The 18,199-nt window shown below is 39.6% G+C and overlaps 1 long non-coding RNA gene across 1 annotated transcript; it reads right to left on the minus strand.

Annotated features, from left to right (window-relative positions):
- Window positions 1–670: 670 nt before the first annotated feature.
- On the minus strand, window positions 671–17,348 carry LOC306892649. Its single transcript, XR_013786484.1, has 3 exons — window positions 17,162–17,348; window positions 2,496–2,795; window positions 671–2,342 (listed from the first exon to the last, which is right to left on the minus strand). It is a non-coding gene; the product is annotated as an uncharacterized lncRNA (long non-coding RNA).
- Between the last annotated feature and the right edge of the window lie 851 nt (window positions 17,349–18,199).

The raw sequence follows: 18,199 nt of genomic DNA on the forward strand, positions 1-18,199 counted from the left end.
AGCAAGACAATGTTACTCCGAGACTTTTATTCCTGGCATGGGTAGAAAACCCTTGAGCTTTTAAAGTACGCACAAGGGGACAAGGTTTTCCAAAAATATAAGAGTTTATTCAAAGCATCAGAGTTTACTAGGACAAACAGGTGAATTCTCCCATAGAAGCAAATGTTGTTCTCCCCCCCTCTCAACAGGTATAGTTTATCTTCGGCCGAACCCAGATACAATTGCGGCCTAAACACAGGACCACTCAAGACCCAAAGGAATTCATATGCAAAAATCCCAAACTCATAATACACTTCAAATAAAAACAAACAAGATAATACCTGCCAAAAACAATACCACACCAAACCACGCACAAGAGAGTAGTCCACGTGCGTTGGACGTCAATGTAGTATGGCGCATGTTCTAATGGCCCAAAAAATTTGACTGGGAAGGAACGTAAACAAACAAAGTAGAAAAAAATGAAACCACCTCGCTAGTCAGCCCATACACCACAATCATCCCACAGATAGATTGGAAACATGCGGCACGCACGTAGAGGGACAGACCAGCCAAGGGAAAACCCAACCAAAACATAAACAGGAGGAACAGCGAACAAGTACACCTACTACTGTCATGCTTTTGGTCCAGGCAGAAGAGCAGACACACCAGTGAAAAAGGGATTTAATCCACAGACACAAAACAAGCAAAACTCCACAAAAACATAAATCCTTAAAAGGTAATCCAAACAGGAATCGGGTATCGAGAGCGGAACAACAATAATATCCGGAGAAACAGTTCAGGACTAACAACATCAATACTCGACAGAGAACTTAGGCAGGGTATATATAGGTATGACGACATGGCAACCACTCGCGGCGAACATTCTGTCTCAACAATGTGTTCCACACCGCGTAGTACTGAAATGTGCGCGTCTTTTAATATCTACTTCTGGCCGCCTGGTGGGAGTACGTTTTTCCTGAATACGATGGTAACTACATCGGGGGTAAACCCCTGCATCGTTGGAAACTTCGGCATTTCATTTCGAAGGTGATTTCAGATCACTGCAACTTTCGGAAGATTTCGTGGCTTTCAACCGACCGGTGGGCTTCATCTTAGCTTTGGACACTGCTGAAAGATATGTGGACATAAATACATAGCTTTTATCTTGGTACTGACGAAGAGTAGAAAGTATTTTACTAAATCACGGAAATTCACATTTGTTGCGTAGATTAGCGATTGTACTGCAGACGTCGTTCTAAAAAAAAGTCACATGACTTCTATTGTAGTTAATGTTTACTATTTTAATATATTCCCCACTATTATAAATATAACTTTCGTAATCCTCAACTGATTTTCACAATTCAGGTGTCGTCGCAAAGGGAATTTTCAGCTCTGTCTAGAAATGTGATAGATTTTGAGTTTAAGGGTGTTTGGAAATTTTGTTATCATACCTAGTATATATATATATATATATATATGTGTGCATGATCAATAATCAGGGGAGTGCGAGCGGGATAGACCGTGAGTGAGTGACGATGCAGGGGGCGTGGTTGATGAGGGAGAATCCGGCATCGTTACAACTACAAAGAAACACAGAAATACACTTTATAATTCAAATAACAATACAAACATTTCCTTTAATCAGATTACACTTTAAAAACCTTTCAACCCTATATAAAATAGTTTAAATTACCTGCAACACTGCCATCAACACTGGACCAATTTCCTTGATGAAACCACCCAGCATTACCGACGGTCTATGCCACACTTATCTATATTAAAAACACATCACCTTAATTGAATAAAGCCATATGTCGCAAACGCTGGTAAAATCTCAATCCATACACGTACTCGCTCTCTCCAACGGTGTCCGCCCCGAATAACAAAATAACCAAGCGATGTTCACATCTGTAGTAAACAGGATTCGTGCTTTCAAACAAGGCTTCGTGACCGTAAAAACACAAAGCAACATTCCCTTAGCCTACCTGCTTCGGGCCCTAGCCATGCGCAAATGTCCATGAGAGCACACCAAAAAAGGCTTCCCGCACTTACGACTCAAACAAAGGGACCCGACCTCATATTTTGGCATCCTCTCAAACGCCTGCTTATAAACCCCCCAACCATGTACTCGGCCATGCCCTTACAAGCGAAAGGAGCTAGCTCCCCGGCTACAACAAGATGGTGCAGAACTGTGACACAGGCTGAGTAACACAAATATGAACACAACCGAAGGGTTAAATACATTTTAATAAGTTAACAAAATTATTGTTTTACAGCGTACATTAATTAAAAAACATTCAAAGGAACAAGAAATATCCATAGGAGGAAAATTGACTTGATAGTTGATGCATGGCTCACAGGACCTATATGGAGGAATTAAGATTCAATAAGATTCAATTCAATTTATAATTATTCTAACAAAATGAAATAACATTTAAAAAAATGTCTAACAGATACAAATAATAGTATCCTTTTATAAAAGGTCCAGAATTTATAACCAAACACTTAACACTTACCAACAGTTACCATATATAGTCCAGTAGTTTTAATGTAACTTCCACTTGTTTTAGCCTCATATACTCCACTGTCATTTAACCATGTATTTTTCAATGTAATAGAGAAGGTTGTTTTATTGAAATCCACTCTGTCCTTGTTAATTGAAAAATCTTCTTCAGAACTATACGAGACTACAACATCATTTGGATGTTTGATCCATACTAAATCATCAAACTCTTGTAATTTTGTTTGTATATTCAACAAAACAGGGCTTCCTTCCTGGACATGCATTGCTGTTGGCTGAATTTTAGCAATGGATACTGTGTGGAGAAAGAAAACAAACAAGTTACCATACATTGCAGAAATTTGTCAGAAGTATATGAATATTCACACAATACCGGTAATAAATATATTTAAAAGAGCATTATTTTTTTAAATCTGTTTTTAAATAAGCATACATTTTATGAATTTAGTTCATTGTCAGATTAATCTAAAGTCATGAGAAGTGTAGACTATGTTACTTCATTAAAAAAACATGAGTAGTTGAAATTCAATATCTCACCAATAGACCAAAGGCGCTAAATTTTCACAGAATCACAGAATATAGAACCGGATAACACGTTTACAGAACGAAATGCAGACATAACAGGTGAGAGATTTTCTACAGACCTACAGTTGGTCTTGTTTGAAGGAAGAAAATTTGCAGATTATTGCCAAAAAATAAGAAATCGCTAAATTTTTTTTAGATTTTGTTATGATTATCGTAGTAAAAAAAAAACTATACAAAATACATAAAATATGACGGATCCAACCCAAAACTGTATAAGTCAAAGTCCCAAAAGTCACCAAGTGAGAACACAATTTTGGCGTCTGTGAGTCTTTTAGAAGCTCTATTATAAAAATCCACTAGGGGGCCCATATGCTTTCCATTGGTTTTAACACTTGCTCTGAAATTTTACCACAACAGACATTGAAGTGCTTTTTTATTTTTTTTACTTTTCCAATAGATGATAAGAATTCCATGTCAGGATACTATGTACTCCATGCTAATGCTATGAATATTATTTGATGCCATTAACACGATGTTGTGGTATGAATGTTATGCTGTGATATGAACGCTATGAATGCTATGTTTGTCAAGATGTAATGGCTGCCATGCTATGCTATGAGCGATGTGTTTTGCTGAGGAGATTCCGGTAAAAATAAGTGCTGTTGCCCTGTCGATGTTTGTTGGATTACTGGATCAATTACTGTGTATTTGAAATGCATTGCTAATGTAACAATCAGTCCGTGGACAATGTGCACAAATAATATAATGGATTCTTGTGGAAAGTGGTGTGTACCTTTGAATTGTTTGGTGAAATGCATGCGGTTATGTAGGGCAAAGGGGTCAAAAGCTCACGCCAGAGGCTTGGGATTTAAAATTAGAATCATTTCAGAAGGAACGCAAATCCATGGTGGATAAAATGAAAAATGTGATTGTTTCTTTAAAATAATTTATGAGAAATTATGAAAATGCATCTAAGGTTTCTTCTTCTTTGGAAACATTGAAGCTTTTGAGAGATGACGCTTGTATGCAGCATGAGAATGTACTCTCTTTACTTCCTTCTGAGGAACAAATGAGACAACATGAATGGTTTGGTTCTGTTTTACTATTTAATGAAGGGTTTAAAGAAGACGTGGAGAAATGGTTGTCTGACCTCAAAGTATTAAGTACAGTAAATCCTTACCAACTTAAATCCTGTCCATACATGCCAAATGTAATGAAGGCCTAAATTCAGTTTATACCTTGACAGATGAAACTGAGTCATTGACTATGACTGCTCAAGGACTTTCTCTACTGAATGATCAATTGCCTGCTGATACAACTACTGAATGTGAAATTGGAGTGTTCCAAATCAAATTGAGGACATTCAGACATGTGCACAGTTCATCTGATGATATTAAAACAACCGAGAGTATTTCAAATGTGGGCAGCAAATGATCAAGCAAAAGGAGTCACTCTTCTGGTTCACGAGCTAGTTTGTCAGAACAGAAGCATGCAGTGGAAGAAGAACACTTAAGAAAGAAAAAGGAGCGAATTGAGCTTCACACTAAAATAGTTGCATCCAGAGCTACAATTAGTGTGTACATGGCTGCAGCTGACCAAAGCATATCAACAAGTGTAAAAGACATAAGGGATGAAAATGGTAAAATGACTCCATCTGGTTCACTGATAATGTCTTCAGTACAAGTCAACACAAATGCTGGGTTGCATTCTCAGTCCAATGTTGGTTTGATTCAAATTCCAAGGGGACCCAGAGCAAGTTCTCAGATACCCCCTGCTTCACAAGCACATGTAGGAACACCATTGGAGAGGACTGTATGCACAATTGCACAGCTCCCTCTTACCATTAATGATGGAAATGTATCAAGACAATGAATAATGGATCAGGGTCACAGAGAGATATTGAACTTATGGAAAGACAAAATGAGATCACAGCCACGTTGGTACAACAGGGTAATAGTTTATTACTCCCTCATAAGAAATTACATTTTTGATGGGGACCCTTTGCGATATCAAGGTTTCATACGTGCCATTGAAGAGATAGTGGAGAAAAAACCCAACAACCATGGTGATTGTCTTTATTACTTTGAGCAATGTACTCAAGGTCAACCTAAAGAACTCACCCGAAGTTGTCAACATACCTGTATGTCTCCCGGTGAAGGACATTTGAAGGCTAAGACCTTGTTAAATAATCATTTTGGAAATGAACAAAAATATCTGCAGCATACATGGATAAATCTGAAGATACAAAGGTCTTAGAAGATTATTATCTTTTACTTAGAGCTTGTTGCAATGCCATGGAGTGTAGTCATCATATGATGGAATTAAATTGTCAACCAACATGCAGATTGTCCTTTCGAAACAGACAAATGGAGAGCAGTGGCATGTGAATTGCTGGAAAATCACAGTGATCACGTTGTGTTCAAGGACAATGTAAATTTTGTGGAGAAACAAGTAAAACTCCTTACTGATCTTGTCTTTGGAAACATTTTGGAAGAACCTATTAAGGAAAGGTCAAAGTCACCCTAAGACTAAAGAAAATAGCTTTGCCAGTACTGTCTCTCAAATGGAAAAGGGTAAAAGGCTAACAAAGTAATTTAGCCTTGTCTTTGTTGTGGTGAAGAACATTTAGTGGACTTATATTCAACATTTGCAAACTAATTAAGAAATGGTGGACTTCTTAAAGAAAAATAGTATTTGTTTTGGCTGTTTATGCACAGGCCATTTGAGCAAAGACTGCAGGAAGTGACTTTCCTGCAAAGTGTGACGTTTTAAACATCCAAGCAATCTCCATGTCTCTCTACATGACAAGACAGAGGAAAATAAGCAAGCAGTATAGGAAGCGCCTTGGTCTCTGTCCATTCTAGTGTTCTAAGTGGGGCCGGTGAAGATTTATCTGCCTCATCCATTCTTCCAGTATGTGTTAAATAATGACGTATGCCTTCCTTAATCCAAGCAGTTCAGCCTCCTTTTGTACTGAAAGTCTCATGCACAAGCTTAATTTTTATGGGAAGAAATTTTGTATTTTTCTTAAAACCATGAATCAGTATCACTGTTACGAACTGCTCCGAGACTTGAATGTGAGATCCAATAGCAGCTTTATTAGAGGGCAATCCAACGGCGTAATCCAGATAACAGGCACGGGTCATACACAGACAGGCAGTCCAAACAAAGAAAGAAACAAACAAAACAGGCAGGGACCAGAGGCAAAAGCGTAAACGGGGAACAAGGCACGAAATCCAAAAACCAGAAGCCAGGGAACCAGGGAAATGCTCAGAAATGCAGTATAAACAAAACAAGACTTCGCAGTGTGTTGTCACAAGCTGGCTCATAGCTTGTGGCAACAATGAGGGGACACACAACAAAGTATAGGCCAAAACAGGTTTTCTTTATTGTAGACCAATAACTACTAACTTTAAACAAAAGAAAAAAGGAATGAGGTGTGATAGTGCCATAATGTAAGGAACAAACAAAACAGGATCATACCTGGAGGAGCAGAGAGAGAGAGAGAATGGTTAGTGAAGCAGTTTAAATACCCCTAAACCCAGGTGGCTCCAATCACTAATTACCCTCCTCTGCCTACAGGAGGAACCGCCCCTGCAAAGCAGAGAGGCTGTGACACCCCCCTCCTTAAAATGAGGGTGCTACCCTCAACCCCAAATTTGGCCTAACATTTAAAACAATCCCAAAGTTCCCCAAAAAGAAAAGGATACCAGTCCCCACTCCTGAAAGTCACCTCTTGTCCCCTGGCTGACTATTCGCCCCTCAAACTCGGCAGCCCTAGTACCTGGGGAGCAATTTAAGAGACAGAGGCGCAGACAACCAGTAGGGGTCAGCAGAGAGGAGATACTAGATTAAAGGAGCACGGGACAGGGCATCAGCAATAATATTATCCTTACCACTAATGTGTCTAATATCAAGGTTGAATGGTTGCAAGAACAAAGCCCAACGCATCAGGCGCTGGTTGGGATTTTGCAGGGATTTAAGAAAAACGAGTGGATTGTGGTCAGTGAACACAGTTAAAGGGGTCAAACCGGAACCGACATAGACTTCAAAGTGCTGTAAAGCCCAAATGAGCGCTAAAGCCTCCATCTCAATTACAGAGTAGTTTTGTTGATACTTCTTACATTTCCGGGAGAAGAAACTGACTGGACACTCAACGTTTTCATCATTTTCCTGGAGAAGTACAGCCCCAGCACCAATTTGACTGGCATCTACCTGCAATTTGAAAGGTTCCCCAAAATTTGGTGCTGCCAACACGGGTGCCAAACACAAGAGAGCCTTCACTGCCTCAAATGCCTCTTGACACTGGGTGGACCAGATAAATTCAGCCTTGGCCTTCAACAGATTGGTCAGTGGGGACACTACTACCGCAAAGTTTTTACAGAAAGCACGGTAGTACCCCGCCATTCCCAGGAATCGCATCAGTTCTTTCTTTGTGGAGGGCTGTGGGAACTGCTTCACAGCCTGAACCTTAGCTTCCACGGGACAGACAACACCCTGACCAACCACCTTGCCTAGGTATGTGACTGTAGCTTTGGCAAATTCACACTTTGCCAAATTTAAAGTCAACCTGGCCCCCACTAGTCTTTCAAACAGGGCTTGCACTCTCTGGACATGCTCCTCCCAGGAGTCTGAGTAAACAACAACGTCATCCAAATACACGGCACACCCTTCCAGACCTGAGATCACCCGATTCATCAGCCTCTGGAAGGTGGCTGGAGCATTCCGCAAGCCGAAAGGCATAACTGTATAAGAGAATAAACCAAATTAAGTTATAAAGGCAGCAATCTCACAAGCTCTTTTGGTAAGAGGTACTTGCCAATAACCCTTCAAAAGATCAAATTTGCTAACATACTTTGCTGACCCAATTTGATCAATGCAGTCATCCATCCTAGGAAGAGGGTAAAGGTCTGCTTTAGTAATATTGTTAATTTTTCTATAATCAGTACAGGGTCTGAAAGTAGAATCAGACTTTTTGACCAGAAGACAGGGTGAAGCCCAATTTGAAGAACATGGCTCAGCAATACCATTGTCCAACATATACTGCACCTCTGTTTCCAATTGCAGTCTCTTCTCCTCAGATAAACGATAAAATCTCTGTTTGATAGGCTCAGCATCTCCGATGTCTATATCATGCTCAATTAAGTGGGTTTGCGATGGGGTGTCAGAAAACAAAACGGGGTAGTTTCTGATAAGAGCTACCAATTCATCACAGTCTAGATGATCTACCAAGACCCCAAGGTTTTGCAAAGTCTGGGAGTTTTTCAGCCTACCTAGTAAGACCTCCTCTGAAACCATAACTACCTCCTCTTCTCCCCCCTCCAAAAAATTAAAGCCACAAGATGAAGTGACTGGAACAGCAGTCAACGCTGACCTCACTGCTGGTGTCCCTTCAACTTCTCTTAGATCACAGGAGTGATAACCTTTTAACAGGTTCACATGGCACAATTTAGGGGTTTCAATAAGATAGTTCAAATCTGACACTTTGCGCAACACAGTAAAAGGACCACAGTATTTTGCCTGAAAAGGGACTAAACTCACGCAATTCAGCCTGTCGGTCATATCTTAATTTCATTTTCTTTTGAGAATATTCTAGTTTCTCTTTCGCCAGTTCACCAGCCCTATACAATTTCAGCCTGAAGCCATTGACATAGTCAATAAGGTTCCGAGGTGGTTCCTCAGGCAAACAACCATCCTGCAGCACTGCTAAAGGCCCACGCACCCTATGACCAAACACTAAGTCATTAGGGCTGAACCCTGTGCTTTCCTGCACTACTTCACGAGCAGCTAGTAGCAACCAAGGTAACCCCTCCTCCCAATCTGCAGACAGTTCTGTACAGTATGCACGAAGCAAGGATTTTAAAGTTTGATGAAACCGTTCCAAAGCTCCCTGGCTCTGGGCATGGAACGCAGTAGATTTGTTGTGCTTAACTTTAAGCTGTTTGAGAACCTGAGAAAATAAATGGGAGGTAAAGTTAGATCCCTGATCAGACTGGATGATTTTTGGAATCCCAAATGTTGAAATAAACTGAGTTAACGCTTTGACTACTGATTTTGAAGTTATGGTACGCAAGGAAAAAGCTGCCGGATATCTAGTTGCTTGACACATAACAGTTAATAAGTAGCTATGTCCTGACTTGGACCGTGGTAAAGGCCCAACACAATCGATAATAAGATGCTCAAAAGGTTGCCCTATGGCTGGTATTGGATACAAAGGTGCTGGCTTTACAACTTGGTTTGGCTTGCTTGTGCGCTGACATGTATGACAAGTTTTAATAAACTGTGATACATCCCGCTTTAACCGTGGCCAGAAAAAATAACGGAGTATGCGATCATAAGTTTTACGAACACCCATATGACCTGCCACATCACCATGAGAAGTTTGTAACACTTTATTTCGCAAAGTAGTAGGTACAACTATTTGAAAAAACGGTTCTCCTAGACCCTGATCATAGTGTGGAACCCATTTCCTGACCAACAGCCCATCAAGAAGAAAATAACACTGGGCAGTATTCCTCACCACTGAATCAGGAACAACTTTATCAAACAGATCAGCCAATGTAGTATCTGCCGTTTGCTCAGCTATCAATGAATCTCTCGAAATAGTCAATTGTTCTGTCTGGAGTTTAACTGGCAACTCAAGACTTTCTGGCTTAATCTCAACCTCCTTACGACAGGCAGCGCGGGTAACGGCACAAACTGGAAATACCTCAGGAGACATACAGCTGCAATCTGTAAATACCCTTTCAGGGGACACTAAATGTTGCTTCCTAAAGATGTTTAGTTTTCCATCTGCCCACACCTTACTACCTGCAAGGTCATTCCCCAAAATCAAGTGGACTCCCTCTACTGGCAACTGGGGTCTAACACCAACCGCTACATCACCCTCTATAAGACCACATTTAAGGGTAACTTTATGCAAAGGAGAAGAGAATGGAACTAAGCCCATGCCGCATACCATTACACAACTGCCAGTCTCAGACTCCTTAAAGAACGGCAAAACCGATTCCAGAATAAACGAATCTAGAGCTCCAGTATCTCTTAAGATCTTAATCGGAACATTTTGATTGCAACCTACCAGGGACACTACACCATCTGAAATAAAGGCTGAAAAATCACAGTGGGAAGACTGAGAACCAAGCTCAACTAGTGGCTGAAAAATCGGAACCTGGTGGCCAGAGGTTATAACAGGAGCTGCCACCACAGCAGGTTTAACTTGACCAAACTTTTTTGATTTCAGTAGAGGACAATCTATCTTCCAGTGACCTTCAACTAAACAGTAGCGACAGGTTTGAGCATTAACTGGTGCTTTAGGTTCCCCAGAACCAAACATCTGCGCTGGTCTTTGGAAAGAAGCTCCAAAAAAAGGTGCCCTAATATTCCTAGCAGTATAACTATTTCTATGGTACATGTCACGGTTTGACTCAAAATGGCTTTTATGTGTTAGCCTGTACTCATCTGCAAGAACTGCTGCATCACTTGGAGACTTAACTTTACGTTCATTGATGTATGTAGCAATCTGATCAGTCACAGAATTTTTGAACTGTTCTAACACAATCAAGTTAGACAGACCCTCAAAAGTGCTAACTTCAGAAGCTGTACACCAACGATTAAATGCAGAAGTCAAATCACGAACAAACTCAGAATAGGTTTGTGAATCCAGTTTTTTCCTATAACGAAAACGTTGACGATATGCCTCTGGCACAAGCTCGTAGACCTTCAGCACTGCTGATTTAACTTTAGCATAAACTTTACTGTCGGCTACACTCAATGATGAAAAAGCCTCACGTGCTTTACCTGTGAGTACACATTGCAACAACATAGTCATATCCAAATCTGACCAAGCTCTAGCTTCTGCAATACGCTCAAATAAAGTTAAGTATGTATCTGGATCGGACTCCTCAAATTTAGGTAACAAACGAAGATTCTGTGAAACATCAAACTGTAGTACTCCTTCTGGTCTATTGGCATTTTGCAATCGTGCTATTTCTAAATGCATTTGCAACAGCTCCCTCTGCTGTTCAAAAGTTAATGAAGGGCTAGAATGAACGCTTGCGCCCTCACTACTAGCAGACTGACCCACAAAGACACCTACTTCTCTAAGGCCTTGCTTTAATCCAGCTTTAACAGTCTCTTTAAGTTTTTTATCAACAATCTTAATATGATAATGTTCAGCAATTTCAAATAACTGCTCCTTAGTACACAACTCTAAGGCTAACTCCGAAGGAGCCTGAACAAAACTACTCAGAACAAAAGACATTTTCCTCAACCAATACAACTATTACAAATGCCCAAAACTCAACTCACCTGCTGCCAGTCTGGGTTTAAGGACAGGAGCCACACCCCTCTATCCTCCAAAACAACTAACTGGCCCCTAGTCTTCGTGCAGTCACATGTGGTGGGGTTTTATGCACACAAAACCAGCGGAGTGGAACAGACAACCAGAAACTGGCGGTCCCTCCACATCCACGGAGGTGCTCCCGAGCCGATGTAAGGGAAAAAGGGAAAGGGAAGCTCTACCCACGTTCACTGCCACCTAAAACAAAACACCACGAGCCTCATATTGACACTCGTTGATAAGCCTCAACAGGAGAGGACTCCCACCTAAACAAAAACCCAGAAAAGGCCCAAAGTGAATTGCTAACCAAATTTAGCTACAAAGCTAACTAAAAAATGAACACAGCTCTCACTGCACTCTCCAATAATATTGGCCCAAACAAAGCATCCCCTCAAACAAAAGAAATTGGCAACCTAGACTAACAAAATTACTAACCCAAATTAACTACAAAACAATAATCAAATAAGCCAATCTTCAAATAAACAAATATGATAAATCAGACAAAAACATTAATCAACTATGACAAAAATGTTAAAGTAAACCAAAATACTAAAGTAAGACTAAAGTACAATTAACTTTAATTTATGGACGAGCCCCCACTTGTCACAAGCTGGCTCATAGCTTGTGGCAACAATGAAGGGACACACAACAAAGTATAGGCCAAAACAGGTTTTCTTTATTGTAGACCAATAACTACTAACTTTAAACAAAAGAAAAAAGGAATGAGGTGTGATAGTGCCATAACGTAAGGAACAAACAAAACAGGATCATACCTGGAGGAGCAGAGAGAGAGAGAGAGAGAATGGTTAGTGAAGCAGTTTAAATACCCCTAAACCCAGGTGGCTCCAATCACTAATTACCCTCCTCTGCCTACAGGAGGAACCGCCCCTGCAAAGCAGAGGGGCCGTGACAGTGTGAATAATTGAACATGGTATATATAGAGAGTGAGACTAACAGGGTGATGAGACACAGGTGAATGTAATCAGTGATGATGAGTCCGGTAAGTGAGTATGGGAAATGTAGTTTGTGAGTGAATGATAAGTTTGATGTGGAGTGCCCTCTGGTGGTTCTCAAGGGCACTCCAGCAGGTGACCGTTACAATCACTTTCAGAAGTGTATACACAAAAAAAAGTATACCAGTATCTAAATTCAATATTCCCACAGTAACAGATCTTGATCAATAGCCTTACTTGAAACACATTAATTTGCTTTCAATTAAAGCAGAAGTGGAGGTCTTGATAGGATCTATATGGTACCAGAAGCTCTAGAGCCGTGGCAATTTATCCACAGTCAAAATAATGGACCTAATGCGGTGAAAACTGTACTTGAATGGACAGTGAATGGACCACTCATAGTAATGCAAAAGAGTGGCATTTCCTGTAATGACACTTCATAGAACTGTAAACCGAATCTCTGTTGTAAATTTGGATGCAACGGTTTAAGAATGACTTCCCTGAAAGTGCTCTAGATCATATGGTAGGGATGTCTGGAGTTGGTATCTCAATCTGTAAAGTTCACAGATGGTCATTACAGGATTGCTTTACCACTTAAGAATAAAGAGATGGTCTTGCCAAATAACAAAATAATTGCTGAACAACGGCTTTGAACTTGCGTATGTGGTTCATGAAGGACTGCACCTTTAAGGAAGATTATACTGCCTTTATGAAGGATGTTATTGCTAAAGATTATGCTGGAAAGGTACCTGAGGAAGATCTTGAGAGACTGGACAGACGTGTGTGGAATATACCTCATCATGGGGTTTACCATCCGAAAAAGATCAGGATTGTTTTTGTAGTTCCACGTACCAGGGGTCTTCATTAATTCAACAGCTGCTCCAGGGTCCAGACTTGACAAGTCTCCTTATACTGTAAGTGTTCTTACAGAATTCAGAATGGAACCCATTGCTTTAATGGCTGATGTAGAATCCATGTTTTTCAATTCCACTACAAGGCTGCTTAAGAAAGGAATGATTAGAGGACAGGCCCAACGGACGTTAGTCAAAGAACTTGCCACTGTCGCTGAGAGAAGCAGCCACTGGCTGTGGTTGAAACGGAAGGACGCAATATGGGCTGCCAAGGGTCCACGTAATAAATTGGTTTTGTGTGTTGTATTGTAACTCAATGGACGTATGTTAATTCCTCAGTTAATCCTGCAGACTTCGCCTCAAGAGGATTAAGAGTGCGTTCTTTACTCAAAGAGCAGATGTGGATAGCTGATCCTCCTTTTCTCATCAGATCATGTCAAATCATGCTTTCTGATTCAGAAATCAAAAAGGAATTCTTGGTCAACATGCTGCAAGTTGAAATTCAAGGTTTAGATGCTGTAACACATCTTATTAACTATTATTCATCATGGACACGTCTTCTAAAAACTGTAGCCTAAATACTTAGGCTAAAGACAATTCTGCTAAGTATAAATCAGAGAAGGAAACAACTGGAATCAAAACGGAGTCAATTGGGAGATCTCGTTAAGAACATGCAGAGATTACAATCCAGTATAGTTGAAGGATTTCTTTCAGTACAAGAGCTGAAGGAAAGTGATGAGGTTTCCAGAGAAATTGGAGGCTTTACAGAGAGATGGAGAGGTCAAGCCAAGTAATCCTCTGTATAGTCTAAATCCGATACTTGAAGCTAGTGTTATACAACCTGAATTCTGGAAAAGTTGGGAGGTTTTTAAAATTTTAATAAAATGAAAATTAAAGGAATTTCAAATCGAGCCAATAATTATTTCACAATAGAACATAGATAACATAGCAAATGTTTAAACTGAGAAATTTTACACTTTTATCCACTAAATTAGCTAATTTAAAATTGAATGTCTCAAAAAAGTTGGGACGGGTGCATGTTTACCATGGTGTAGGATCTCCTTTTTTTTCAAAACAGTTTGAAGCATCTGGGCATTGAGGCTATGAGTTGCTGGAGTTTTCAAAACATCCAATAATTTTGGCAAAGGATATGCATCTTACTGACTTACTTTTAAGGCTTATTCATGAGAAAACAGCGCACAATTCCAGGTGCCAGTTCAGCCATACGAAGGATCTTATCAAGGTGTATAACCCGTAGACAATTACAAGGATCAGCAGGAAGTCAACAAATCCCATACTGACCTTCAAGTAGAATTTTACCAGATGAACCATAATTTACTCGAGTTGGAGTAGACTGTTTTGATACATTTGAAATCAACCGGGTTGATGCAAAGTAAAACGACAAATAGTTATTTTTTCTGCATGTCTATAAGAGGTCTACTTATTGAAGTTCTTGCATCATTAGACACTGATTCGTTTATTCATCTCTTGTGACGATTTATAGCCCGATGAGGTCAAGTATCAGTATTCAGACAATGGAACCAACTTTGTTGGAGCGGAGAGGAAATTGCAAGACATAAAAATTGTTACCTCCTGGCCTATTTCAAAAGGAAGACTTGTATGTACACCATAGATGTAGTCTGTAGAAGTCCAGTACATGTCTGACTTATTCTGGAAGAGGTGGACAAACGAATACTTACTTCATTTACAACAACTGCAAAAATGGTTGTTAAACTAAATACATTTTGAAGTTGGAGATATAGTTCTGATTGTTAATGAAGCTGCGCCTCGCAACTCATGGATAATGTGAAAAGTCGATGCTACAGTATCTTTCTGATAAAAGAGGACTAGTTCGTCAAATGACAGTTAAAACAAGGACTAATTGCTTGGACAGACCAGTCACAAAAGTATGTTTATTACTTGAAGCTGAAGAATTGTCCAAATGATTGATTCCAAAGGACTTTATGCAATGCAATATGGACTTTTTATATGGATATTAAAATGCTTCTTACATTTTCATACATTAATAATGACTTGGGTATTTGAATATGTGATGTTTGTTCTCATCGTTATAATTGTCTGATTATTACCTTTATGGATTTGTTATAATCATGGGGCCGGATGTAATGGCATTAATTAATTTTCCATTTCTTAATAGTTATTGGTAATAACATGTTTTTTGGTGTGTTCCCTTCCGTTTTCTTTATATCCGGTTCGTTCATTTGTTTAGCTTGGTGGTAGGGGGTGAGCGATGGGATGGTCAACTTTCTGTTGACTGAACAGCCACGTAAACAAATGCATTACAAACATAACTTTATATTGTATAATGCTCTGGTTGGTATATCAACATATGAGTTAAAAAAAAACAGGCAGCTCCTGTCCCAATTCTCCAAAATAACAACAATGGGACAAGTGTGGTCGATTTCACGCGGCGCTGCGCAGACTGATCAGCGGATATTATCAAAGTATCGCAAGAGTGATTGGAAAGCACCGCTATGTCCCAAAATGCACTCCCTTGTACCCTTGTGTACTCGTGCCTAGTGCCCTATAGGTCACCAAGTGTGGAAACGAAGGAGGTCTACAAGACCTGAGTGTGCCATTTGAGACAGGACCTCACTCGCAAATGTGTCAGAATACGTAAGTAAAAACGATCGCAACTGCCTATTCACAGGGACTTTAAGAACACCATTTTACTGCAGAGAATTGTTAGTCAAACCTGCAAAAGCAGCACAGGAACTGAGAAAGGAAAGGAAATCAGAAGCACATGAACTTACACATTAGCCATGTCAGTGCTTTAAATGTAGCCTAGTTCCTTTAAAAATATTAAATATGCTATTAAAATAATATTTAATTTAAATGTGTATTGCCTGGGGATCAAATTCAATTCAATTTTATTTATATAGCGGGGGCATCATAATGGAATTATGCTTAGGGCACCAAAATGGCTAGCGGCGGCACTGATTTTGGATCAATAACAAGGTAGTAGCTATAATCTATCTAGATCTATCAAGGATAACTGAGATTGACAGCGGCTGTGACCAATGGTATGTATGGTTAACGGTTAGAGAGAACGGAACAGAAAGAGATGGCAACAAACAGAAGAGAGACAAACATGTAAAAAGGCTCCACTTAATTTTTTCGAGTATCTGCACTTACAGTGTAGTTATTACCCAACAGAATACTGGCAACTACATGTGCCTAATGTGGTTTAGTGTTAAATTCAGGGTCAGTAGCCTATCCAATTACACATTTAGCAGTACATATTACAAACATGAAGAACATTGCTACAAACTAAATCTCTGTGTAAACTACTGTAAACACATCTCTCCTTCTACGAAACAAACTTAAAGCTTAAAAATTCTGTCATCGTATGAAGAGTTTATTTGAAAAAAACAGAAGAAACAAGAAGACAATAGAATAAAATTTTGGCCACACTTTAGGTGGTGCAGTACGACGTGACAAGACATGTCAAACCCATTATGAACAAGCCGTTGTCATGCTGCAATCCGGCTTGGACAGGCCGTTTACAACAAAAGTCATATTTCCGATGTCTCAGATTTATGAAAAGCAGTCCAATTATCAAAATCATGAGTTAGTCATTTTTTTAGATATAAATCTGTAATTTATACTCAACCATTGATTTTCAAGAGAGATTAAAAACAAACATTCGTCTCTCATGGGTTTCTAAGAAAGGTTACGGAAGGGAAACTGGAGATGTATATATTAACATTTCAGGCTGAATAGGCTGAATAGCCTATACATTACCACAAAAGAAGAATGACAGAATAAGGACACAAGCACAAAGGTCAGACAGCCTAAAAATCCCCAAAACCTTCTAAAAATCTGATTATTATCACAATTCTTGCAAAATATATTGAAAACAGGGTTAACAATGGTATGAACAATTTTACAACCCACATCACACGGTTTGAGACATCACAAGTGAATATTTTTAACATTAATTAATCAACAGTACAGTTTTATAGTTTATTACCTGTGTTGGAGATCGAAAGGAGTGTTAAGAATAAACATAAGTGACCTGCCATTGTAAAATTTGAAAATATTTAATAATTTAACAAAAAAAAAATGGTGCGCCTGGTGTGATGATTAAACTTCAGAGTAAGAGAGAAGGCTTGCCAGTATCATTGCAGCTAAGCATGTGTGCTTGTACATGCGCGCGCCTGCGTGTGCATATGGTTTCAGGTCCAAATGTGGTAATATGTCAGCATCGTGCATTATGTGCAACGAATGGATGTTAGTTGCTTTCGAAGCAAACAGTGCTGGAAAGAGAAGTCACATTTAATCCATGAACAACATACTTCCCCTTTTACAGCTTTGCAACAAAAGCTCAAAAGAAACAAACTCTGCATGCTACACCTTCTGAAGGCTTTTACACCTTCTAAAATGTGCACAGGCTCAAACTGCCATATGAATGCATCTGATATTTGACATTAGTTTAATAGAGGCTTACTAAAGTAGGACTTTGTTGGCTGGAAACAGTTACAGCGTTTCATCACATGCTCTGTGAGGCTCAAGGGGAAACATCTGTTTAAAAAAAGAACCACAATTTCCGTCTTTGTCAGAGATAAACTTCCCCCTTATACTCTAGTATCTTTGTGTAACCATTTGCGTAATGGAGGACAATGAGAAAAACATGAGAAAAACGACATTAGAAGGCACTGATACCTGTTGAGTCTTTGCGTTTATCTGTTAACATGTAACAATGTTAAGATGTTTGGAGATCAAACTCATGTAAACAGCATGCTATCAGCTATATCTGGAGCATAGAGAGCAACGGGTTAAAATAAACACCGAACTCTCGACATCATTACAATCCACAACGGGTATTCCGCAAGGCTCCATTTTGGGGCCTCTGCTCTTTAGTTTATATATAAATGACTTACCTACATGCTGTCAGTCAGCCAACTGCCAAATGTATGCTGACGATACAGTAATTTATGCATCAGCTAGGACACCAACTGGAGTAGCAGAGACCCTGACCAAGGAAATGGAGGGTGTATCCCAGTGGAAA

The sequence above is a fragment of the Barbatula barbatula genome, assembly GCF_947034865.1.
Source record: "Barbatula barbatula genome assembly, chromosome: 3".
Classification (NCBI taxonomy): domain Eukaryota; kingdom Metazoa; phylum Chordata; class Actinopteri; order Cypriniformes; family Nemacheilidae; genus Barbatula; species Barbatula barbatula.